We start from the raw sequence: 27253 nt of genomic DNA on the forward strand, positions 1-27253 counted from the left end.
CTCTCTCTCTCTCTCTCTCTCTCTCTCTCTCTCTCTCTCTCTCTCTCTCTCCTGCTCTCTTAAATTTGCCCTCTTTCATATCTGTTCTCTTCAGAGTTGAGTATATCCTCTCTCTGTCAAATCTGTCATTCTGTCAAATCTTCCTCTGCTTTGTCAGTTTGTCTGTCCCTCAATTAGATGTCACTTTAAAACATGGGTTGCTTTCTTTTATAAACTAACTTACCTTTCATTTTTAGAGGGGATTAAAGGTGTGTACTAAGGGCATATCTATATTCCAGCCAGACCATATTGTAATCCAGGGTGTGTCTGACTTCCAGCCAATTACATAGTCCTAGAAAGTCTTTGGATGTAATCTTTTGCCAGATTTTTAATCCAACAGCCATGTCGTTGTTGGATTAAAGTTCTACACAGCCCAGACTTAGAAACAGATTGACTATGAGTGGCTAACTGTAGATTCCATATGAACATGTGTCACTTGGTGGGTGCTGGAAAATGACCCCTTTGAGAGTTTTCCCAGGACCAAGTGTTCTCTGATAAGGATCTGGTCCTGATATACCTGCTGAGAAAGGGATGTGGGGAGGTTAACGATGACACAAGCATCAACCTGATTTGGCTGTGTAAGGGCAATTCAGAGTCCTTCAACAATGAGACAGTTTTATGTTTGGGCAGGATTCTGACTTTGAGACATTCAATCTTAATCCCTGATGGTAGCTTTGCTCCATTGGCTTCTCAGCTAGGCACATTCATCAAGTGTCTAAGCCTGCAGTGTTCTGTACTCTTAAGACCAGGTCTCCCAAATCTGGTGTGGTCTATTACAGTTGCAGTACATCTTAGTGTGGAGTAGCCACATGGTCTCTAAACCATATAGTACCTTACAGGCCACACCCTTTGTACTTCAAGAGTCCACTAAACTCTTTATTCCTTCTCACGTTTCCATTTATCGTCTTTTGCTTTCTGTCCCAGGGAATGCATCCCTGCATTTGTGCATCTGACTTATTCCTCCTGATATATCTTCTCGTGTTTCCACTTCATTCACATCTTACATCCCCACTGGATTCTGTGGTCTCTTTTTAATAATGATTGTAGTATATTGCCTTTAATATTTATATGTTCACAAATAATTCTTGTTGTGAAATATAAATTCGCCAAGATCAATGACTATGTTCTAGCCTTCACTGAATGGTTAAAGAAATATTTAAAAATTGAATTATGTAATAGTCAGCTAGGGTTCGTTGAACAGAATTGAAGTCTACATCATTGAATATAGTCTTCTTTTTATAGTGTGGAAGGTGCTATACAAGCTACCAGGGACAAAAAGTTAGCACCAGTCAGCGATGATAACCTTTTCTCTTGCTTACTAAAGTTTCTGGTCACTCTCTATTGGGGTTACACAGGTAAAAGCTGGCCAATGAGGAGAGGATTTTGAGAATCTGGCACACCATCCATTTTTTGTGTTATCCTAACTGTTTTATGTTGAAGCCATTTTCATTCCTTTTTGTTGCTTCCAATGGCATAAAACAGATGTGACTTTGATTGCAAAGGCTTACATTCACTGAGTTCTGTTTTAATATTTGCCCTTCGCCTTCCTTCTTACTCATCATTTAATAACCCCAGAGGAAAAATCCATTGCAGAATGATTACCAGCCAGGTCTTACCATTTTGAATTTGAGATCTGACAAGCTTTAAAAGAGACCCACAAGGGTGAATCAATTGCTCTCAATTAGGGACAGGTTTCAAAGGTACAAGGGTGAGGTCAATGTCATTTAAAGCAATTTAGCTTGACATGTTTTGTTGTCTTCACCATTACTGGCTTAATTTTTCAGGCTCTGCATTCAGAACTGCAACTTCAGCTTTTTAGTTACAAGCTAATGACTGATGAGTGACTGTTTCTGCTGGATAACAGAAGTCAAGTCACCGGATTGCACTGCTCTTGCTTCAGCTACAGAACAAACGTCGACACTTCATGCAGTAGCTCTAATGCTTACCCCACTGATTTTCAATTAAGGTTCACATCATGTCCATGGTTTGTGTTGTTCTGATGTTTCTCATTATTCTGAAACACCTTTCTTCAGCTATTTAGAGAACAGATACAGCTGATCTTGTACCACTAGACTTTCAGTGACAGAATAATGAACACAGTTACACTGGTTAGAAATAATTAGAAGGAATCCCTTCTTAGGCAGCCTGATACATACCACAAATGTGTTACTCAGTTGTGCAATGAAAATGTCTTTATTCTCTTGCAGGAAACATTTTTCTTCTTAGTTTTAGAACACTGACCCCACAGCATAATGAAAATAAAGAGAGGAAATTGAATTAAATGTTTGAGGATGTATCTAATTTAACTTCAGAGACTTGGTAGATGAAAAAAATATTTTTTTTTAAAAATATTTTAAAAATATGACTGCTTGGAAATCTGACTCATTCATACGTGAATGAGTTGAATTTTAGCAATTACAAAGACTGAGCTCACCGATAGGAGGCTTCAGTTAACACTGTAGCTTATAGGACTGAATTTCACCTGCTAGGGGAAAACAACACATCGAGCTTGTTAATTTATTTGGTGAATTAAAAAAAAATCAGTACTACATGTTCAAAAGGCAGGGACTCCATGCTAAAGTTTCTGCTTTATTTATTTACTATTATTTAAATGAACACACAAATAACATATTTAATTATGAATGCTATAGCTAAATTCTGTTTTGAGTTTTGTGCAGAACCTCCACATAAATTCTAGAGTGGATATTTTATATTCCCTCTAGGCAGCCCTTTTGATGAGGGTGAGCATTTGTCTATTATCTACGTCTGTTCAACATTTTTTCATGTATTGATTGGCCACCAGTATCTCTACTTTTGAGAGCTCTCTGTCAGGAGCCATAATGGGACAAGCTAATAACTATCAGGTGATCATCCTGAAATGGCCTGCTTCGGATTATTATATAATCTGTGACAGGTGAGTCCTTATTCAGCAAGGCTGTAAGGGATTCATTTTAGAAAAGAGTCCTGCTATTAATGTACTTTTCCTGTTATTATTAAACATATATAACAATCCCTAAGTAATAGCCCACCCCTTTGTAGCAGATCTCTGCAGATCCATGTGTACTGTCTAGTAGTGATGCTATACAGACAAATAGATGGCTTCTTAAGTCTTAATGGCGATCCTATAAAAATTCCTAAAATTATATCAATGATTATTAAGTTGTTTTATAGTAGGGGTGTTATTAGATCCTTTTCTGATAGTCAAAACTGCAATGAGAACTCTGCCAGTCTCCCAAGTGTCAGCAGTTAATTGCTCTTAAATAGTAATTAGACTTTCTCCTACTCAGAGCACATTCCAGGAGGTTATAAAACAATTAGCCAAAGGACATGATAAGGGAACTAACGATTTATTACAGGTGCCGGGACAGAAGATACAGTATCGCCTGGGTTTATCTATACAAAACTTCACTAATAACTTAGTTATAGTTTTAAACCGTCAGTGAACCTGAGGAGCTAGACAGCTGATGGATGTTTAGCCAGATAATTAGTCCGAATGGATATGTATGTAAACATTCTCCGTTACAAACTTCTATTTCAATTTGTGATTTAATTTTTGGTGTGAGCTTGTGAACTTTGTAACATGTGATCAAGTATGCTGAAAGATGCATAAGTAATGAGGACAAAGAGGTGAGAGACAGATAGAATAGAATTTTTTTCCCTTTCCCCAGATAGAGCAGACTTTTTCCCCTTTCCCCACTTAGAAGAATTTTTCTCTTTCCCTTGCTTATAATCCTTCCACTTCCCCCCCGCTTAGATAGCTTTCATAGGAAACTTTTAATAACTTAGTAATAAATGCTATGACTGCTTCTTCTTTTTCTTTTTTTTTTATAAAGATTTATTTATTTATTTTATGTATGTACAATGTCACTGTCTTCAGATACACCAGAGGAGGGCATCAGATCTCATTCCAGATGGTTGTGAGCCACCGTGTGGTTGCTGGGAATTGAACTCAGGACCTCTGGAAGAGCAGTCAGTGCTTTTAACCACTTAGTTATAACCACTTCTAAGTGTCCTTTTTTCTTCCTGCGACTTCAGACTAGTAGGCAAAAGTTAGAGCCCAGAAGTTCCTGCTGAGATAGAACAAAGGCCACATGCAGTTAAGAGCACTGATTGCTCTTCCAGAGGTCCTGAGTTCAATTCCCAGCAACCACATGGTGGCTCACAACCATCTGGAATGGGATCTGATGCTCTCTTCTGGTGTGAATAAATACATTAAAAAAAAAAAAAAAAAAAAAAAAAAAAGGAACAAAGGCCACATTGCTTAATCCTCAGCTGTTAGACTACAAGTGTCAATCACCTAAACCAGCAGTCTTTTACCCTCAGCAAGAGCAAGAAAGTTTTTAGCATGTTTTAGAAGTTATCATAAGCATTCCAGTACAGTCAGAAAGCTAGGACCTGAGACCCTCAGACTGTAAAGCCATCACCAGAGTCCTACTCTGTCCCCCCACCCCCCAATACCCTCTCTGGGCTGGGAGGCTCCCAGCAGCTCTCTAAATCACTGACTGGATACTTTTGGAGTTGTTTCGTTGTTTAATTTATTGAGTTCTTCATTCTAGATATTAATTTCCCATCAAATTCACACTGGCGAAGGTTTCCTTCCATGTTAGGATCTTCCTTCATCGAGTTGTTTCCTTTGCTGTGGTTGCTATGTTTCTGAGTATTTAAAACAAAAATTTTAAATATTTATTTTCTTAAGATAGCTCCTTATTCCAGTGTTTTGTGAGAAGTCATGGGAATTCCAAATTAGTTCAGAATTTCATTTCTTTATGTAGAGAATACTCTAGCAACAACAAAGAGTAGAATGAAGGAAAAATACCTACTAGACATCCATGAAACAACTCAAGATGCCCTACCTTTATGAGGAGAAATTGGTGATGAGTTGCTTACACACAAGCTGCATGTAACTGTTTCAATTGAAACATACTTTAAAAAAAATATATTCTTCACTCATATATTACACTCTGACTACAGTTTCCTTCCCCAGTCTCACCATGCCTCCCCTTTCCACAGATCCACCCTGCCCCTGCCTTTCTCAGAGAAGAGCAGGACTCCCAGGGACACCAAGCAAATATGGTATAACAAGCTAGAATAAGACTAGGCACACATTCTCTCTTGAAGGGTGGATGAGGAAACCCAGTAGGAGGTAAAGGATCCCAAAGGCGGGCAAAAGAGTTAGAGACAGTCCTGATCCACTGTGAGGAATTTCACAAGAACATCAAGCTCCACAACTATAACATAGTTGCAGAGGGTTTAGCCCAGACCCACACAGGCTGCTTCTTGATCTCTGGGACCCTGCTTGGGTCCCAGTCCAGGGACTTTGGATACATGATGTTTAAATAAATGAAATTGGGCATGAAATAAGTTAAGAGCAGTAGTTTTTCCAGGGCCTAACAGGGCAAGACAATATCAGCCATAAGAGTCAGGTCAGCATGAAGCTGTGTAAAAATGCAGATGGAACAAAATATTAAAAAGCTTAAAATTTTGTGAGTCAAAACAGCAACGTTCATTTGCTGCAGGTAAGACAAGCTACTGTTCTGCAGTACTGGGAAAATGTCATCATAAGTATAATGGCTTGACTAAAAATGGCCCCTATAGGCTCATAAATTTGAATGCTTAGTCATCAGAAAGTGGCACTATTTGAGAAGGATTAGGAGGTATGGTCTTGTTGGAGGAAGTGTGTTACTGGAGGGTTAACTTTAATGTTTCAAAAGCCTAAGCCCAGTGTTTCTCTCTTTCCGTTGCCTATGGATCCATATGTAGACCTCTCAGCTCCCTCTCCAGCACCTTGTCTACCTGTGTGCCATTATGCTTCACACCATGATCCTCTGAAACAGTAAGCAAGCACCAATTCAACGCTTTCTTTTATGAGAGTTGCTATGGTCATAGTGTCTCTTTACAGAGATGGAACAGTGATCAAGACAACAGGGGTCTCTAACTCACGTAAGAGTTTAGCTTACAGAAGATTGTAAGCAGGTCAGATATTTATTTAAAAATAATTTGTAGTGAGAACTCTATGTTTGGCTTATAGCTGGTTGTTCTTTAAATTCTAAATCTCTTAAAAGAAGTTATTTATAAAGAAACTGTTCCACAGGAATACTTTTCTATATTACATTTCCTAACAATTTCTTAGGAACTATATAAATCACCTTGTTCAGAGGAACCAGCAGTTATCATTATTCATTACGGTAGAATCATCAGCCCTTCCACATGGTATGTACTGCTGAGAAGAGAGTCAAGAGACTTGATGTTATAAAACTAAAATTTATATTTGTCTTGATTAAAGTGTAAAACAGCCTGATTTACAGAAAAATTTTAAAAATGTTTTGCTTCGACATTATGTTATTATTATTATCATATCAAGTGACCTTAAACACACAGAGATTTTGAAAGTACTATACAGCTTGAAATAAATAGTTTCATTAAATATTCACGACTGCGGTATGCCATCCATTCAAAAGAAACTTTGCCTTATTAATGGAGGCAAGAAGGAAATGGGGGAGGAAGAAAGGCTGGAGTCTTCTGTACCTTTCAGCTATTCTCTAAATCTGACTTTGTGCTTGTTTTCTGTTTACTAAGATACCACATGCAGGATGTTGGGTCAGGCCAAACCTTCAGGTAAGAAGCACCTCAGCTGTAAAGCTGGAAGAGCATGCTCCCCATACACACAGTGCCTCCATTCTCATTGTGTGTGCCGACCGTTGTCCTCTGAACCATGCTTTATTGTGGCACAGCACTGGTCACCATGTGGCTTTCCAGCAATTCCTCTTGCAAACCTACATTACAGTTTCTCTTTACTATCAACCCCATGTCATGCATGTGTTCTAGAAATCTTTTATGTCAAAGCAATTATATACAGGCATTCTCTCTTTAAGTCTGTAACCACAAGCGTAGAAGTGGAAGAAATCTGTACGTGTGACTCTATACCCCCCTTTTATTTTAACAGCTTTGAGATTTTCTGTATCTCCACATACCCATACTCTCATGCTTCAGTGCAGGTTTCTCTAAATCTGCTAGCACACAGTACTGCTCACTGAACATATGTCTCTCTCTGTTAACATATGTGGCTATATGATTATGCACTGAGTCCATTTATCTCTAATTCTAACATATAATGTTGTCCCTTAGGACTATCACTATGAGGAAACATCATAACCAAAAGTGACTTGGAGAGGCTTACACTTCCACATCACCATTCATCACCAAAGGAAGATAGGACCGGAGCTCAAACAGGACAGGAAATTCCCCTCCCCTCCCCTCCCCTCCCTTCCTCTTCCCTCCTCTCTTCTTTTCTCTGAGACAAAGTCTCCATACAAAGCCCTCAATGTCAGAAGTCCTGGAACTCAGTATGTGAGGTAACCCAGTCCCAAAAGGTTAGCCTTGAACTCACAGAGATCCTCCTGCCTCTGCCTCTTGAGTGCCAGGAATGACCTAGTTTGAACCTTCTTGATGACGTTTTCCTAGAGCTAATAAAATGTCAGGTTGTGGTGGCATGCACATGGGTGTGGGTCCTGTTGGGCTGAGTTGTGGGTCCTTTGTGTCTGGGCTGGGACCCGGCTCAGGGAGACAGAGGCACAGGAATTTGACTGTCTTCACTCCACACCTCTAAGGGCAGATGCTGGGCTGTGGGAAGCCACTGGGCTCCTCCGCTCAGGAATGGGGAACTCAGTCTGAGACCCTGTGGGGTCGGGGCACTTGGGTTGGGGGGTTCCCAGGCCAGAGGGCAGCCAGAAACCTACTTGATCTCAAGCCCTTGGGCTCTCAGACGCCGCTGAGAATAAAACATAAAGTTGCACACTTGTAATTTTCTGTTTTCCTTCTTGTGGAGGTGAGGCTGTTCATTGCTTAAAAATGCACATTTATACCCTGTCTCGAAAAACCAAAAAAAAAAAAAAAAAAAAAAAAAAAATTGCACATTTATATCGAGGCTTTCTGCTCTCCAGAGGTCTCCAATTCATAATAGAATTGCTTGTTATAATATGTGTCAAGCCCTACATATGCCAAGTTGAGAGAAGACTCTGACTATGCCTAGCCTCAGAAACAGGAAGACACAGGGCACATACTGAGTGTTATCAATGACATATGGATGGCGTTTTAGTTTTAGTTCTGCTAAGTAGGGCAAATAGCTTCAGTCTCCAGTTTGGGAGGGAAGAGGAAAAAGTGAAAAAATTTTAAACCCTGGGAGAGTCATTTTAGTGCTTCTTGGATTAGATGGAAGAGTAGGTATGTCTTTCTAAAGAAGTAATCTAGAAAAAGAAACATTAGGGCAGAACAACCTTTGAAACATGGAAGGTTGTAAATGAAGGGACCCCTGGTGACTTATGGATGAAGATCATGAGCATGTGATATTAATATGGCTGGAGAAATGGGCAGGAGTGAATTAGAAGAAGAATCTCAGTTTACTAAATAAGGAAAATGGCTGAAAAAGTCAGGGAAAGGGAGCCAAACCAGAATGACTTTGCAGTTAAAGGATTTCAGTTGGAAACATCACACAAACAGTTACTACAAGAAATGGGCTAAGAGTCTGTGAGAAAAAGTCTTAGGGATGTCTGTGGTGCTAGAAAACAACCAAGGAAATGAAAGACAAACATCTTATCGATGAGAGCTTGTAGTCAAGAGAGCAAGAGCTGCTGATGCTGAAACAGGGACTGCAAGCAGATGGTGAGAAGGCCTCGCAGACGGCGGCGGTTGACGGCATTCCACTTGTATGTTTGTTCATCTGATAGAAGCCACGAGAAAGTACTCAGAGTAAAAGGCACTGCAAAATGGAGAATCACACTGGGGAAGTGGGCTGCAAGACTGTCTCGGAGAAATCTCAGCCGGGCAGTGGTGGCACACGCCTTTAATCCCAGCACTTGAGAGGCAGAGGCAGGTGGATTTCTGAGTTCGAGGCCAGCCTGGTCTACAGAGTGAGTTCCAGGACAGCCAGGGCTACACAGAGAAACCCTGTCTCAAAAAACCAAAAATAAAATAAAATAAAAAATATAAAAAAAATAAAAGAGGAATCTCAAATGGCCGAGAAGCACTTAAATGTTCAAAGTTCTTAGTCATCAGGGAAATACGAACAAAAACAATTCTGAGATTCCATCTTACATACATCAGAATGTCTAAGATCAGAAACTCCAAGATCCTTGCACATGCTGGGGAGGATGTAGAGCAAGGGAACACTCTCTACTACTGGTGGAAGTACAAACTTGTACAACCACTTTGGAAATCAATTTGGTGGTTTCTTAGAAAACTGGGAGTAGTTCTACCTCAAGACCCAGCTATACCACTCCTGGGCATATACCCAAAAGATGCTCCAACATCCACAAAGGCACTTGCTCAACTATGCTTATAGCAGCTTTATCTTAATAGCCAGGAACTGGAAACAACCCAGATGTCCCTCAACTGAAGAATGGGTAAAGAAGTGTGGCACGTCTAAACAATAGAACACTACTCAGCTATTAAAAACAAAGACATCACGAATTTTGCTGGCAAATAGATGGATCTTGAGAATATCATACTGAGTGAGGTAACCCAGCCCCCAAAGGTCATGCATAGTATGTCTTCACTTATAAGTGTGTATTAGTCATAGTACATAGTATACCCATGTTACACTACAGACCCGAAGAAGCTAAACAAGAAGAAAAGCACAATTGAGGATGCTTGAATCTCACTTAGAAGGGGGGAATAAAATAGTCATAAGAGACAGATGGAGGGAGGGAACTGAATGTGAGGGTGGATAGGGAGGAGGATTGGGGGGGGGTTCAGGATCAGGTGTGAGGAAGGACAGGAGGGATGGCCAGATGGCCATGAGAATGAATGGAAATCTGCAACTGACAGGGGTGGGGAGGTGAGGGGCATCTCTAAGATGAGACAGAGACCTGGGATAAGGGAGTAGTCCAAGAATCAATGGGGTGACCTTAGCTGTGACTCACAGCATTGGGGATATGGAATCTGAAGAGATCACCTCCTGTAGCTAAGCAGGAACCCCAGTGGAGCGATAGGGATACCAACCCACCCACAAAACTTTCAACCCCAAATTTATCCAGTCTCCAAGAAATGCACGGACAAAGATGGAACAGAGACTGAGGGAATGACCATTCAATAAACAACCCAAACTCGAGACCCATCCCATTGGCAAGCATCAGCTCCTGATACTATTAATGATACTCTATTATGCTTGCAGACAAGAGTGTAGCAAGGCTGTCCTCTGAGAGGCTCCACCCAGCAGCTGACTCAGACAGATGCAGACACCCACAGCCAAATTGTGGTTGTAGCTTGGGAACTCTTATGGAAGAATAGGAGGACAGATTACAGGTCCCTAAGGGGATAGGAACTCCACAGGAAGACCAAGAGTCAACTAACCTGGACCCTTGAGGCTCTCAGAGACTGAACCACCAACCAAAGAGCACACATGGGTTGAACCTAGGCTTCCCTGCACATATGTAGCAGATGTGTAGCTCGGTCTTCTTATGGGTCCAAAATAACTGGAGTGGAGGGCTATCTCAAAAGCTGTTGCCTGTACAAGGGCTATGTTTTTCTAGCTGGGCTTTCTCGTCTGTCCTCAGTGAGAGAGGATGTATGTAGCCCCAGAGAAATTTGATATACCAGGGTGGGGGGATACCCAAGAGGGCCTCCACTTTCTTAGAGGAGAAGGGGTGAGGAATGAGGAAGGATTGTGGGAAGGATGACTAGGAGTGTGGGGAGAGAGTGGAATGTAAAGTGAATAAGTTAAAAAAAAAAAGTGCTACTAACAGCCAGATGTGGGGGTTAATCCCAGCAGGAGGCTGAGGCACTGGTTCTCCGTGTTTCAAGGCTGGGTTGGTCTACATAGCAAGTTCCGGACTAGTCGGGGCTACATAGCAAGTCACATCTAACAGTCAATCAATCAATCAATCAACCAGTCAATCAATCAATCAAATGGCCTACTTCACAAAGTGGTACTGCCAATTAAGTTAAGGGCATTTGTATTTGAGTAACTGACTCTGGGAAAATTCAGTGAGAAATGAAGCATTCGGGTGAAACTGCCACATATTTTGTGAATGCTCCTGAGTCTTCCTGAGCTGGAGATGGTAGTGGGAGCATTTAACCACAAACATCACACAGAAGGTTTAACTTGGAAACATCAATACTTCAGGACCTCACTGGGTAGCACTGCTGAGATCTCTGTGCCATGGTCACTCAGCAGCCAGCCAGCCACGTGGAATTATGGATAGCTACTTCAAATGTTAAACAAAACAGCACATCATTTTCTGTAGAGTTCACCAGGTCTGATTTCTCTTGTACTTATAAGTAGGGATCATTTGCGAAATGACAGAGCAGAATTTCCTGTGCCGACAGATGCTTTTTATATTTCTAAAGCTGGAGTTGCTTCTTCTTCTTCTTCTTCTTCTTTTTTTTTTCTTTTTCTGTTTGAATGTTCTGGGAAACTGGAAACAGATATGATTTTTCATATCAAGTTTAGTTTAACATATGGCAAAGCACTCATTCAGACTGTCTCCAAACTTTGCTGCTAACAGTTTCCAGCCTCCACAGGAAACGAAGCTATCTATGCTTCTGACGCATTCCCAGTACATGGGAGGACCTCAGAAAACAGCCTAAAGTTAAACCACGGAAATCACGTTTATACAGCGAGTAGCCTTCGATTTAAAACACAGTGGCACAGAAGGCTCCAGCGGATGGTTTAATTCCATTTTTAAAGTTGTACTAGCAAAATATCCCACAGCATCCTGGTAATGGAGTTGCTATTAAGTCTCTTCTTCAGCTTTTAGGTAGGCAGGTAAGCCAAACACCGCATCTGGGATTGACTTTTCTCAGGGGCTTCGGTGTAGAAATCAGCTTACAAATCTTGTGCTGGATTTTTACGTTTTATAAAACTAAACCGAAAGAAAAATCACATCCATCGAGAACCAGAAAGAGGCAGCTAGGGAGGTGCCCTCTACTTAAAATAATTGTAAGTTACTGTCTTCCTCAGGGCTTGTATTCCTGCACAAAACATCACGAGGGCACCTCCCTCAGTGGGCTGGGCCCTCCCACACTGATCACTAATTGAGAAAACTGCCTTACAGCTTGATCTCACGGAGGCATTTCCTCAAGGGATGCTCCTTTCTCTGTGTTTACTCCAGCTTGTTTGTATCCAGTTGACACATAAAACCAGCCAGTACAGTACCTTCCTCTCCTGGTAGACTACAGGACGCTGTCTGCCAATTTACCAACCTAGCATTGCCCAGCTGTTTTAGCTTGGGATTTATTGCTGTGAAGAGACACTGTGTTCAGCTCAACTGTTACAAAGGAAAACATCTAATTGAGACTGGCTTACAGGTTCAGAGGGTCAGTCCATTATCATGATGGCGGGATGCCTGGCAGCCTGCAGCAGACATGGTGCTGGAGGAGTATAACATTTTGATCCACAGGCAGCAAGGAGGAGACCAGATTCCACCTTGGGCAAAGCCTGAACATGGGAGACCTCAAAACCGGCCTCCACAGTGACACACTTTCCCCTAATAGGAACAAGGGCACACTTCCTAATAGTGCCATTCCCCACGGGCTGAGCATTCAAACACATGAGTCTATGGGGGCATTTCTATTCAAACCACCACACTGGGGCTGTGTGTTTGGCGTGGAGTAGTCCCAAGCTGCCATATAACTGGGTTTTCTCAGTTCCTTGGGTTCTTCTTATGTATTTTTCTTTTGGCAGCTTTCATTCTCCACTGTTGCCATATTCTTTACCCGTGTCCAAATTCTTTTCTGAGATTTATCCCTTACACTGAGTAGCCAGACTAGGACATGTGCATGAATTCTGTTTAAAAAAAGGTGAAAGGCCACAAGTGTGGACCACGGTTGTTCTGTCATCAGAGCTCAGCGATGGGAGCAATGCAGATTTTTATCCTATTTGTTTCCCTCTCAGGAAGTATATGAAATCCTTTTTAAACTCCAGTTTTAAACTTCCACATATGTAAAATATCCACCAAGGTCAGATAAGGCATATATATATATATATATATGTATATATATATATATATATATATCACTCTCTCTCTCTACATATATATATGTATATATATACATATATATGTTTTCTCTCTCTACATATGTAAATATATATATATTGATAGTCATAGTCACTAACTACTTCAGTGAAGACTTACGTGGCTGCATGGAACCCATGTTGGCTGAACCAGTACCTTGGTTACCTGGTCCCCCCTTTCAAGGTCTGGTCCTTGATGACCTCTTGTTCAGGGCTGTAGTCCACTCAGCTTTTGGAAGGAGGAAGTAGGTTACAGACAGTTAAGCCACCATTTCTGGTGTTTACCTCTTCTCCCGCAAACTTCGAGACAACGTTAGTGTTTTGAAGTTTGAAGGAAAGGATCTTTTAAACTCTCAGAAAGTGCTGCAGTTATTTCTTCTAAAAATATCTGTGTTTTTGTATTAATTCCTAATTTGACAGTTAAGATATTTCATAGCATGTCATTACCAGTAGCGTCCATAATCATGATTTTAAATAGGCACCAATTTAAAAGCTTTTTCTTTCAGTTGAACACTGACCTTGTTTCTATTTTTCTTTTATCACAATTAATATGTTTTTTTTCTCTTTCCTTGCACTAGACATTTAATAGTGAACCTCCAGCATGGCAGAGTACTAAGAGAGGAAGCAGAAACGTCAAGGTAATGATGGTAGGCTGTTTAGTCAGACCTCTCCATACATTTTTTTTTTCTTCATATGACCATCTGGACCCTTTTCTGAGGCTAAAGAGTCTTATCTGGAGTGTGTCCTTACCACTGATGCAGTGAGCATTATGATGTCCTGGTAATACTTTTGAAACCTTGATTTCTAGCACCTAGTATTGCTAATGCCAAGAAGTACTGCTTACTGACAGGAGCCTGATAAAGCTGTCCCCTGAGAGGCTCTGCAAGAGCTGGACCAATACAGAGGCGGATGTGCACAGCCAACCATTGGACTGAGCACGGGGACCCCAACCGAGGAGTTAGGAGAAGGACTGAAGGAGCTGAAGGGGTTTGCAACCCCACAGGAAGAACAACAGTATCAACCAACCAGATCCCCCAGAGCTCTCAGGGACTAAATAACTAACCAAAGAGTATTCAGGAGGTTCCCATGGCTCCAGCTGGATATGTAGTAGAGGACAGCCTTGTTGGGCATCACTGGGAGGGAAGCCCGTTGGTCCAGTGGAGGTTTGATGACCCAGGATAGGGGAACACTAGGCCATTGAGGCAGCAGTGGGTGGGTGGGTGGGGCAATCACTCTCATAAAGGCAGGGGAGAGGGAGGAGGGGATAGGGGGCTTGTAGAGGGGAAACTGGGAAGGGATATAACATTTGAAATGTAAATAAGTAAAATAACCAATAAAAGTAATGAAAAAAAGTAAGCATCTAGCTTCTTATCAGACGATGATGCAGTGGCACAGAGGAAACCAAAGCTGAGTATGTCATCTTCCCCTTGCTGTCCCAGGTCTGCACTGTTCATGAGCCACAGAACTGGCCTATGTATAGATTACAGTTGTTCTGACAGCAGAACAACTGTAATCTATACTTGTGACCTTCATTTCTTTTTAACAGAATTCATGCACATGTCTTAGTTTGGCTACACATTGTAAGGGATATACATTATAGAAAAGCATTAGGACATGAAAGAACACAAGAGCAATGGGGGACAACAGCTGACAAAGGAAAGACAAGGGTCACTCATGGGTTTAAAAAGACAGGGTCTGATAAACTAATCTTGAACAATATGAGGCCCAAACCCAATCATCCAATCTCCTGTGTGACTGGATTAGTGCCTCTGCAAAGCTCTGTCACACGACCTCTAGAGACTCACACTTCTACAGAGAACCAAGAATGAATGAAAGGGGCAAATACCACAGCAGCTTCCAGCTGTGCCAGTCACCCGGCTTTCAGTGCTTGTCACTGAAAGCAACCAGGGGAAGCTTGTCAAGAAAAAGCCAGTACACACTGTCCTTAGCCAGTGCACACCTTCCTTAACCCAGTGCATACCTTCCTTAGTCAGTGCACACCTTAGCCAGGGCACACCTTCCTTAGCCAGTGCACACCTTCCTTAGCCAGGGCACACCTTCCTTAGCCAGGGCACACCTTCCTTAGCCAGTACACACCTTCCTTAGCCAGTACACACCTTCCTTAGTCAGGGCACACCTTCCTTAGCCAGTGCACACCTTCCTTAGCCAGTGCACACCTTCCTTAACCCAGAGCACACCTTCCTTAACCCAGTGCATACCTTCCTTAGCCAGTGCACACCTTAGCCAGTGCACACCTTAGCCAGGGCACACCTTCTTTAGCCAGTGCACACCTTCTTTAGCCAGGGCACACCTTCCTTAGCCAGGGCACACCTTCTTTAGCCAGTGCACACCTTCTTTAGCCTAGTACACACCTTTCTCCTTCCACTGCATGTCTTCCTTAGCCAAGTCCTATAGAGAAAAAGGGTGCTCATACTATAATGATTTCTGTTTAAAAACCACTGTTTGAGGGCTATTTCGTCATCCAGAATTAGGAACTAGAAAACAAATGACCAAATAGATTTAAAAAAAAAATTCTGGATTCAAGCCTTCTTAGATTTATAAATTACATTAGGTTACACTATCTTATAGTTTCTTTGTAAACTTTAAATCTCCTTTAGAAGACTCGTTTTTAAAATTTTTTTTATGTGTGTACTGTTGCCTGTGCAGGCCAGAAGAGTGTGGCAGATCTGGAGTTGGAGTTTAGGTGGCTATGAGCTGCCTAATGTGGTTACTGGAACCACAACATGGGGACTCTGAAGGAGCAGTAGCTCTCCAACTGACTGACCCATTGCTCCAGCCCCCTATAATATGTTTTTAGAATATAACAGTCTATATTTTGTCACAAGTTGAGGATATTTGCTTTGTAGGATATATCAAAGTTTAGATTTATTTAATTTATTTCTTCATGATTAGATTAATATTAAAAATATACTATCAAGAGTGAAGGTATTTTTAGTTATTTCTTCTTTAAAAATGTGGTTACAATGAATCATCTGGGTGTCGGACCCCACTCCCCCTTTCACCTAGCCAGATTCCCTAATCTCCATCTTGCCTGGCACCCATTCGTACTCATGGAGTCTGACCAGAACTACCACTGAGATGAGACCACTTTAGATATTCCACTTGCAAGCCACAATATATAGTGTCTCCAATATTGTTCACCAACCACCATTCAAGGGACCCACATTCTGATAGGTTGGGCTAAGACCAAACATAGGTAGATCAGAAACCCACCAAGAACTACTACTGAGAACCTAATTCCATATGTCTAGGTCCAATCACAAACTACCAACAACATAAATAATGAAGACATATGTCTCTACCCCAAATCAGCATGCTTAGTGTAGTTATTTTTGAGAAAAGCACCTTACATAATGCATAGGAAAATGACTTCAAAATAGCAATTATAAGTCTGTTCACTGATCTCAAGGAGTATATAAGCAAATGCCTGACTGAGGAATGGGAAAACAGAGAGTGGAATGAAACAATGAAAACAATTCAGGAGAAGAATATGGAATTTAATAAAGAGATAGAGTCTGTGATCAAAATCCAAAATAAAATAAAACTTGAAACATCAAAGAGAATGTCATGTAGAAAAGAATGCCAGGCCTCAGAAAAAAGGTAGAGGAAGTGAGTCACTCAAAGAAAATATTCAATATAAGAACTCTCAAGAAGAGAACATACAGAAAATCTGAAACACTAAAAAAATACCAAACTTTCAAATAGTAGGAATATAAGAAGAAGAAACTCAGGTCATAGTGTACAGAAATTATTTTCAAGAAAATCATAGAAGAAAATTTCCAAATCTAAAGAAAGAGATGCTTACTAAGGTGCAGGACCAGAAAAAAAACGTCTCCACAGGGCATAATAATCAGATATAAAATGCACAGGGTAAAGGAAGAGAAATTGAGAGCAGAAAGAGAGAAAGACACATAGAGGCAGGCCTATCAGACTTAATGCTTGACTTTTGAATGAAGACTTTGAAAGGCAGAAGGACCTGGACAGATGTCCTATAAGTTCTAAGTGACCACAGCCTGAACTTCCAAACCAAACAAAACTATCATCTTTAATTGAAGGAGAAAGAATTTATTTCCCTAAACTCTGCTCTGCAGAAGAATATTAGAAGAAATACTTTGCCTGAAAATTATATGAAAACACATCACAAGGAATACATAATGCAAGAATAGATAAACACCAAGACAGAAACACGACTCCAGCAAAATAACAGTAATAAAAAGTATTAAATAACAACTTTCAATTTTAACAGTTTCAATTACTCAACAAAAAGGTAGAGACTAACAGACTGGATTAGAAAACATAATGCATCTTTTTGTCCCCTCACACCACAGCTTACCACCAAGGATAGGGCTATGGGCTGGAAGAAGAAACTCCAAACAAAGGAGACAAAGAGAAGGTATAGATTCTCTAGTGTCTGATAAAATGTTTTTTTTTTTTTTTAAAGTTCACTTATTTTCATTTTATGTACATTGATGTTTTGCCTGCATATGTGAGAGAGTTAGATACACTGGAACAGAAGCTAGACAGTTGTGAACTACCATGTGTTTAATTGAACCTGGGTCCTTTGGAAGAGCAGTCAGTGCTCTTAACCCCCAAGCCATCTCTGCAGCCCTTAAAATAGTGTTCTAAACAAAACTAATCAGAAGAGATAGGGGAGAATATTTCATACTCATCAAAGAAAAAATCCACAAAGAGGATATTATAATTGTAAACTTAAATCCACAGAGAGAATATTATTGTAAACACTGCTGTACCAAATGCAAGGACACTCAACTTTGTTAAACAAACATTGATAGATATAAAAACCACAGATGGATCCCAATGCAGTGACAGTGAGGAACTTTACCAGCTATGTATCTGACAGAGGGTTAATCCCTAGAATATACAAAGAACTGAAAAAACTGAACATCGAGAGAAAAAACAACCTAATTAAAAACTGTAACATGGATCCAAACAGTTCTCAAAGATGAAATATAAATGGTTTTGATTTAAAAAAAATTTTTTGTTGTTGCTTTTAGACAAGGTCTCCCTATCAGCTTTAGCTGTTTTGGAACTCACCACATAGACCAGGCTGACCTTGAATTCAGACTGAGATAAAATAACATTTCAAAGTAGTTTTAACTTGTATTTTCTTGATAGCTACATACCTCAAACGATTAAAAGAAAAATCTAACTGGGTGAGGTGACTTAAATCTTTAATCCCGGCACTTGGGAGGCAGAATGCTCAAGATCAAAGATCTAAGAAACCAGTTATTTGGATTCAATCATGGACTGGTCTAGAAACCAATCTAATATTGTAAATAACAGTCTTCATTTGGAAGGCTGGATCTGGACATCTTTAGAGACATATTTGGAAATTAGCTGCATTTCTCTATGATGTTATGCTAGCAAGAGATAAAGTTGGGACAGGATCTGGATTTCAAGCAACTGTTAGTACATGTGTTAAGGCTCTTTTAATTGTCAAGTTAAAATTACTTTTGTTTCTTCTACAGTATTTATTGTAAGTTGCATTGATTGTATATTTTCTAATTGTGTTAGTGTGTTGAAACCTGGCATGTTTGTTACTGGGGGTCTATCAATCAGCTTTTGTCTTATTGCCCTGAATATTACAGAATCTTGGTTTTCTGAAAAAAGCTTGCATGTACTGGAAGAAGTGAGTTAGGTTTTAAGCAGAAGCAAGAGGGCAGTGGGCTTGATTATTGCTGGTATAACAGCTTTAATTACATTAACTGCTAACACCACTGCTTCTGCACTTGCTTTGACATAAGTTAAGACAGCTACTTTTGTTAAGCATTTAGCAAAAAATTATTACTAACGTGTTGAGTATACAAGAAGATTTAGATAGGCATTTAGAACAAGGAATTGATGTTCTTTATCCTATTCAATAGAAGGAGGTTCAGAGTTTAAGAGTAAGGAGCTATCTCGAGTGTCATGCCAAATACTAATGGAGTTGTGCTACTTCTAAAATTTACAATGATAGTCATTATAATTAGGAAAAAATTTAAAGACACTTGCAGTGCATTTGGCATAATTTTAACACCTCTCTGGATGTTTTAACTTTGCATAGTGAGATTATGAATTTAAAGAATGCTGCTCTGCTGAGCTTGGATGCTGCAGATAATGCTGATAAAATTATCCATGGCCTGACATCAGTATTTTCATTTTGGTCAGGCTTCAAGAATGGCATATATAGATTGATCATGCTAGCCCCTTTTGTCCTGGGAATCCTTGTTAAAGCTTGTCTTTAACAACATCAACATGTTGTCAGCCAAAGTACATGACATGAAACTGAAAATGGACCCCCAGACAGAGTTATTAATTTAACAGGCTGGCAAGCCAAGGATAGGTAAAATTCTGCACAGAGCCTTTTCAACCTAAGAGAAAAGTACATTGCTTTTGATAATGCATATTCCATGAAGTGTAAGGAAGGCATTCTTGTCAGAACAACCTTAGACATGCTCAGTCTTGTTTATGAAATAAAAAAAAGGGAAGATGTGGAGAGCTTTTGGGACTGCTTGGCAGGAATCTGACATGGGCCAAGGACAAGGAAATGGGCTTCAGGCAGGAATCTGACATTAGGCTAAAACAAAGAAGTAATTTCAGGCAGGAATCTAAATCTTAGGCTAGAACAAAGATCAAGGCTTCAGGCATGAAATGACTTTGGACTGGGACAGAGAAGTAGGCTCAGATATTTTGGTCTTCCTGATAAGCCCAAGTGATCATGGAACTTTGTTTATTGCCTTCTTGTTCTTTGACTATCTGTGTTTATTGTCTTGCTTGTTCCTTGACTATTTGCATCTATTGTATTGTTAGTTCCTCAACCTAGAACTGACCTTAATACTTGCATGTAATTAAAATGGTATAAAAACAAAAATGAGGAGGTGCATTGTGATAGGGGGTTTATGGTGGGAGGAAATGGGGAAAGAGGATAACATCTGAAATCTAAGTAAACAAAATACCCAATAAAAAAAGGAAAAAAAAATGTCAATCTACAGAGAAAGTTCCAGGACATCTAAGCTTAGGCAGTGGGTTTAATTATTGAAAACAGAAAGCTGGTGAAGATGTAATAGAAGAGGAGAGCCATGTTCCAGTCTCAGCAAGAAGCAGAACTTTGCAGCTTCAACCATGTGGACCTTGCTTTAGAATCAACAATACAAGGGGTTACTGGGACAATTGATCCTGTTTAGCTAGGGCTAAGAAATTAGTGGTGATTAAGAAGATACCAGCATTACTGAGGCTAAATCTTCTGGGAAGTGTTTTGTGAAAGGACAAAGAAGCTATATTCCAGAGATAGATCTTGTTGTAAGAATCACCCAGGTAGTATTGGTTTTGAAGGCATGAATGGGTCATGGAGAACTGTCGAGGTTTAGCAGTATGAAAGGCCAGGAAAGGTAATTGGTAAAGGTTCAGCCTAAATGGCAGTTGAAGGCCCAAGACTGAAGGGGTCATGCAAAGAACTAGAGGTTTGGTACCATGATGAGAGCCTAGCAGAGGCTATTGGTGAAAGAGCAGCCGAGTTGCAACAGAATACCCCAGAATATTGGAGATGCAAGTACTATGGGATGACCACCAAGAACAGCAGCAGAAATTGAATGGAATCAGCCAGAGGCTGTGCAGAGGACAGAGCTGGAGAAGTGATCCAAGTCCTTTAGTGGAGTCCAGAAGATTAGATGTGAAACTCAGACACTGGAACAAGGAGATATGAAGTTGAAGTTTCCTTGGAGACCCCAAGATGTTAGAGATGCCAGATCTGTGAGATACCTGCCAAGGAAAGCTGCTGACAAGGAGTGGAACCAGCCCAGGGGAGAGAATTGTGTTGCAGTCAACAAAGCTGAAAGGGGTTGGACATCAGACGTTAAGACGCAGAGTTTGGAGTTTGCCCAGATGGTTTTTGGTCTTGCTTTGGTCCAGTATTTCCTCTGTATGATGTATTAGAATAGTAAGGTATATCCTGTGATGTTGGAAGTATGTGATCTTCTTTTTAGTTTTAATTATTTAAAGGATTACAGTTAAGTGATTGTATGACTCTCAGAAGAGACTTTGAATTTTGGACTTTTAAATATTATTGAGATTATGATAGACTATGGGAACTTTTAAAGCTAGACTAAATATATTTTGCTATGTCTAGGTAAGGCCCCCATAGACTCATGAGTTTGAATAAGTCTATGGGGGTTATGGTGTGGAATGTAGTGGTTAGAATATGCTTGGGCCAGGGGAAGAGGCACTATTGGGAGGTTTAGTCTTGTTAAAGGAAATGTGCCACTGTGGAGGTGGGGCTTTGAGGTCTAATGTATATGCTGAATTCTGGATAGCGTGATTCAGATCCCCCCTCCTGGCTGCCTGTGGAAGAAAATATCCTCTGGGCTACCTTCAAGTCAAGGTGTAGAACTTGACTCCTCCAGCACCAAGTCTGCCTGCCTGATAGCATGCTTCCCACTATGATAACAGACTGAACCTCTGAAACTGTAAGCCAGCCCCAATTAAATGTTTGCTTGTATATATATATAAAAAAAAAAAGATCAAAGAAACAAAGGACACCAGATCTGTAGAAAGGGAACACTTATTCTTTGCTGGAGGTAGCGCGAATTTGTATAGCTACCATGGAAATCTTTGTGGATTCAGAAGTTCCTCAGAGAAACATTCGGCTGTACTGCTCTTGGACACCACACACACACATATACATACACACACATGTATATATATATATGTGTGTGTGTGTGTCTCCAAAGGAGTTTATTATCATCCATGTCTGTCAGTAAGCCTAAAGTGAGTGTCCTGTAAACAGTAGTGACAGTTTGGATTTTGTCTCTATTAAGTTACTCTATGTCTTTTCATAGAGAATTTTATCATTTGCATTTAACATTACTTACTGCCAATAGGAATCACTAGTACTGTTATACGTTTTAACCTGTCTTTGTAGCCAGTTTGACCCTTTGTCTTTCTCCACTGGTTTCTTTTGGATTTCTAAATTTTATTGTGATGTACTTTGACTTATTCTCATTTTCTATTTTTGTCCCTTATGTAAGTATTTCTCTTAATGCCCAAGGCATTAAAATCTAATTATCAGCAAGTATAATCTGACATTTTCATCTCATAATAATTTTACCTTCAACTTCAGTAAAACAGTTTTTGCCCATCCTTTTCACCAATGTTATCACAGAACTCAGGTTTTTATATTGTGTGATTTAAGAAGTTACACATATTTTTCACACTTGTTTTCTAACTTCTACGTCATGACTGAGTGATGCACACACTGTCATTCCAGGGTCACAGTGCTTTCTCTCAGTGAGTTCTCATGGTGAGCTCTCAACTAGCCCTCAACCCCAAAACCCCCCTTGTGCTTTTTGTGGGCAAATAAAGATTATTTTGTTTATCTGGGAATGTTTTTATCATTTTTTAAAAACTTTCTGATATTTTGAGGTATCCTTCATCTCTGAAGGGCAGCTTTGCTGGATGTAGCATTCTTGCTTGACAGGGTTTTGAATTGTTTTCTTCATTCAGCACTTTAAATTTCTCTCCTGTCCCTACCCCCACCTGACTTGTGCCCTTGAAAGTTTCTGTGGAGAAATATGCTGGTGGCATTAGGAAGGCTCTCTTTAATGTGGGCGATTGGTTTTCTTCTGCAATGTTCAAAACGCTTCTTCATTTCTGAAGTTTTGATCCAAATGCATGCTGTTATGAAAGTCTTCAGTTCTTCCTGGAGTTCATAGTCTTCCCGCGTTTCGATATCTACTCCCCTTTCAGATTTGTGAGGTCTCTACTCATTATTTCTTCTAGTAAGTTTTCCTTCCTTCTCTTTTCCATTATCCATTAGCTGTTTCATTTGATGTCGTGTCCCGAGGCAGTCTTTACTTATTCATCATTTTTTTTTTCTTTCCAACTGAATACAGTACTCCACTTTGGTTACGGTATTGCTTTCTGAGGTTTCAATTATTTGAAGCAGCAGTGCTCTGCAAATATTAACTGGATAATCCCAAAAGTAAACAATCCATAAAGCTTTAAGCTGTAGTCTAAGTAGCAGGATGGCTTTTCCTGGCCCATCCTGTCTGCATGTCTTCATCGGGACAACCATCTATGTTATCCATCTGTCACATGAGTAACAGGTGATCTATCATAGCCTTTCTTGTATTTTAAGAGGTGTGTTCAGAACCGTTTATTTTACCTAATAATGGACTCAAAACACCAGGTAATGATGCCAACAATCTTGCTATGTGAAAGAGAGGCTATAAGACACTTCCTTTAAGGGAAAAGAAAAAGTTCTCAAGCAAGAAGGACAAAAATCATGTGTTGAAATTGTTTAAGACATATAAGTTCAAATCTTATCTATAAGATTCTGAGGAAGAAAAAAAGAAGTTCATGTTATTTTTGATGTACTTTAAAAAATTTACAAGTTCTGTGCAGAATTAATTATTAATAAGGAAGGCAAAGGCATTGGGTGTGTGTTTTATGAATAGGAAATGCATGTTATTTACAGGTAACATGCACAGTCATGAGTTTCAGGCCTGCAATGGAGTTTTGGAGCGTGTCTCTGTGGATAAGGGGTAATTTTCAAATAACATAAGCAACAGACACCTAGCTCTTTTACCCGCTTGATCATGTTGGCTATTAAACTCCTGCCATGAGTTATTCAGTTTAGATTTTGCATTCTTTAGCTCCAATCTTTTTATTTCATTCTTTTAAAAATACTTTTCAACTTTTTGAAACTTTGATATTGTTGGCTACTTACTCTTGAGGGGTGGGCATCTCTATGATGGTAACTGTACATTTTCTGCAGCTAATTCTTCTGCAGACATTTTTAGGGTGTGTTCTGGAAGTTTATTCTGATCTTTTCTTTTTTTTCAAATATGGAACGCTTCACGAATTTGCATGTCATCCTTGCACAGGGGCCATGCTAATCTCTGTATTGTTCCAATTTTAGTATATGTGCTGCCAAAGCGAGCACTATTCTGATCTTTTGATTTGGCCCTGCTTTGTTTATTTTCTTCAAGCTCATTATTGCTGTGTGTTAAAATGAACTTCTTGTTGTTGCTTTGGGTTTGGTAAAAACAGCTCCATGTATCTTGAACATCAGCTAGGCTAGATATTTGTAAGTCCCCACAAACTTCTGTATGCATCTTTCTCTCTTCCTCCTCTTTGAGGTTTTTTTTGTTGTTGTTGTTTTATGTGTATGTGTTTGTGAATGTGCATGTATGTGGAGGCCAGAGATTTATAACTGGTGTCTTTCTCAATCACTCTCCATTTTGGCTGTTTACAGGTCTTTGCTGGTCCAGCATTTTCTGCCCTTAGTGAAGAGACACCAGAACATGGGTCTCCTTGAGTTCTGATGGCTGCTGTAAGTGTAACTTGTTTGCATAATAATGTACATAGTTGGCCGGGCATTGAGTTCTGATGGCTGCTGTAAGTGTAACTTGTTTGCATAATAATGTACATAGTTGGCCGGGCAGTGGTGGTGCACGCCTTTAATCTCAGCACTTGGGAGGCAGAGGCAGGCGGATTTCTGAGTTCGAGGCCAGCCTGGTCTACAAAGTGAGTTCCAGGACAGCCAGGGCTACACAGAGAAACCCTGTCTCAAAAAAAAAAAAAAAAAAAAATGTACATAGTTTACTTTATGTTCCTCCTTAACAGAAATTGTCTTCCCTTTGGGGAAATAATTCCATGATAATCAGAAGCAAGATTCTGCAAAGCAAAAATGTTTCCAGTTATTCTCAGTAATATGGTAAAGCTGTGACATTCAGGGCAGCCCTTAAGGCTGTGGGAAAGAACTCTGAAAACATGAGTTCAACACAAGTTCAAGAATATATAAACTTAAATTCTTAAGCTTAAGAACTGTTCTTTACAGTATTCCTCACCTATGCAAAATATAAGGATCTAATATGAACTGTATGAGGGGTTTTACAGACCTGAAAGAACAGAGGCAGCTGCACCAATCAGTCAGCTTAGTCAGAAAGTTATTAAGGAAGGAGACATGATTTGGTCAATAGAGGGAAAAACCTGGATCATGAAGACTAGACTGCTGTGTACAAGCTACCTCTATTCCTGCTCATTCCTTGCTCTGCTTTTCTCAAGTCAGGTCAACAAAATCCAAATGTTGAGAATATATGCAGTCTTCTCATTTCCAAGTAGAAGCTAAGATCTGGGGGTTTCCTCTTACTTGTAGATGTAAGACTGAGGCTCAGTGAACATTTTGGCGTCTTCTACTGGCTTCATGTCATCAGATGACATGAAGCAATTTCTTTACTTGTTCCTTGATTTCTCACAAAGGGGACTTGTCTATAAGGATCGATCTGATGTCTAGCATTGCCTATTCTAGCCCCTGCTCTGTTGTCTTATATTGCATCTCATTAGAAGGTGGGTGTTGTCAGGTTGTCTTGCTGAATTTTTCCTTGTTGTCTCTGTCGTTTTATCACTGTGGTAACAGAAACTGACAACTTCATCTAGTATAAGGGATCACTTCTCTTTTTGTAATTAACACACAATCTCTGGAATGAAGCCCCATGACTATAAACATACTATTTTACAACCACATTTCTTCCAGTGGTTCTAGTAGTTACTAATGGTTCTTCTATGAATCAGTTGTTCTTTGTTTGCAGTGGTGATTTTCTAGCCTTACTACCCCTTCTGTAGTATCTTATATGTAATAGGTATTATTATATGATAGATAGTCTATATATAGACACAGAATCTAGATGTAGAAAATCTATAATTTAACATACCCTCCCTTTTCCACATATTCAGCACGTTTGTACAATATTACTTGTTGATGTTGAAACTATATTAAATTTGGTCATTAACAGCCTCTTAGAACCGACTTTGTACTGCTATTTTGTGAGGGCTTACTGTATCATCATTATCATTATCATCATCATCACCACCACCACCATCACCATTGATACAAGATATACAAGACTCAATTTGTATTTTCCATGTACCTAACTTGGAATAAGCTTGTACTTCAAAAAGTTTAAGTTACCTTTGAGGAAAAGTACCACTTAGGTGTTAAAATGTGGGAACTTGCAGAATTCTTTATCATTGTTTATCACTGATGCCACGTGACTCTGGGTACCTGGATGCCATCGACATCTGGTGAATCTCGTTATCACAGTCTGGGAATCTTTGTTTCTAATTATTTTCTTACATCAAATTCAAGTACCCCAAGACTCCTTTCCCTTCCTTTCCACTGTTCCCTACAGCATTTCTAGGGTCATTCATTTTCCCCAGACAGTACATAAAAGATTTTGTAATTCTAGTAAGAGATACGACACAAAATTGTTTTATGAGTTGAAAAATTTGTGTTCTGCTTCTTACCTTTAATTTTACTAAATCATATAGTCTGAATACTGTACTCAGAGTCACTTGAACTGTTTTTCTGTCATATATGAGAAGATGTGACATCCTGAGAAGGTAACCTACTTACTGATTTCCCGATCACACTTTCTCATTTATTATTTCCAGCAAGTAAAATATTGCATATTTCAAAATCAAAGCTGTGTTCCTGAAATACTTCTCCTGTCCACCCCACCTTTCCAGCTCCTGTAGGTAATGCTGCAGCTTTCCTTTGATGTACCCTTCCTTATTTCCTTTCAGCCAACCTGATGAGAGTTTATGAAATTTGTATGAATTTTAAAAAATACATTTTGGAAATTGGGGTACACTGAGAACTCTTTTTATCTCTCCCTTTACTTCTCTTCTTTGAAAGTTATTAATTGAAGTTAATCTTTATTTTTTTATGTGCAGAGTACTGGTTGTGTGTAACAATAGCAAAGATGACTTTACTAGCATCTAACAGATGGATATTCAAGTTGTTTCTACTACATAACTTCGATAATTATTATATTTCCCAGTTATGTGTGAAAAGTAGATCCCATAGTATCTCTTTCTGTAAAATATGACCCCTAAAAGCAAAACTACTGAACCAAATGTTTTGTGCATAGTGTTTGCTGTGTCTTTATCTTTCATCATGTTCCATAGTCATTGGGACATATCTGGGACAACTTCCATAGCTACTGGGATGCATATAGGTCAGCTTTCTAAGTCTTGCTATCAGAAATATTTGCTATAACATTTTAAAAAAAATCTATAGTGAACAGAAATAGTATTTAAAAATAATTTAATTTTGTAGTTTTTTGGAGTGAAATTTAGCATCTTTTCATAAATTTAAATGTTTTTCCAAAAGATCTCCTTAGATGT

General features: G+C 39.6%; 1 protein-coding gene and 1 non-coding gene across 5 annotated transcripts in view; both read right to left on the reverse strand.

Annotated features, from left to right (window-relative positions):
- Ndst3 (N-deacetylase and N-sulfotransferase 3) overlaps positions 1–27253 on the reverse strand; it is a 163163-nt gene that overhangs the window by 41724 nt on the left and 94186 nt on the right. The gene's annotated exons all lie outside the window — the stretch shown is intronic.
- LOC117708094 (U6 spliceosomal RNA) lies at positions 23905–24008 on the reverse strand. The gene has a single exon (XR_004606800.1). It is a non-coding gene; the product is annotated as a U6 spliceosomal RNA (small nuclear RNA).

Source organism: Arvicanthis niloticus, chromosome 4 (genome assembly GCF_011762505.2).
Source record: "Arvicanthis niloticus isolate mArvNil1 chromosome 4, mArvNil1.pat.X, whole genome shotgun sequence".
NCBI lineage: Eukaryota > Metazoa > Chordata > Mammalia > Rodentia > Muridae > Arvicanthis > Arvicanthis niloticus.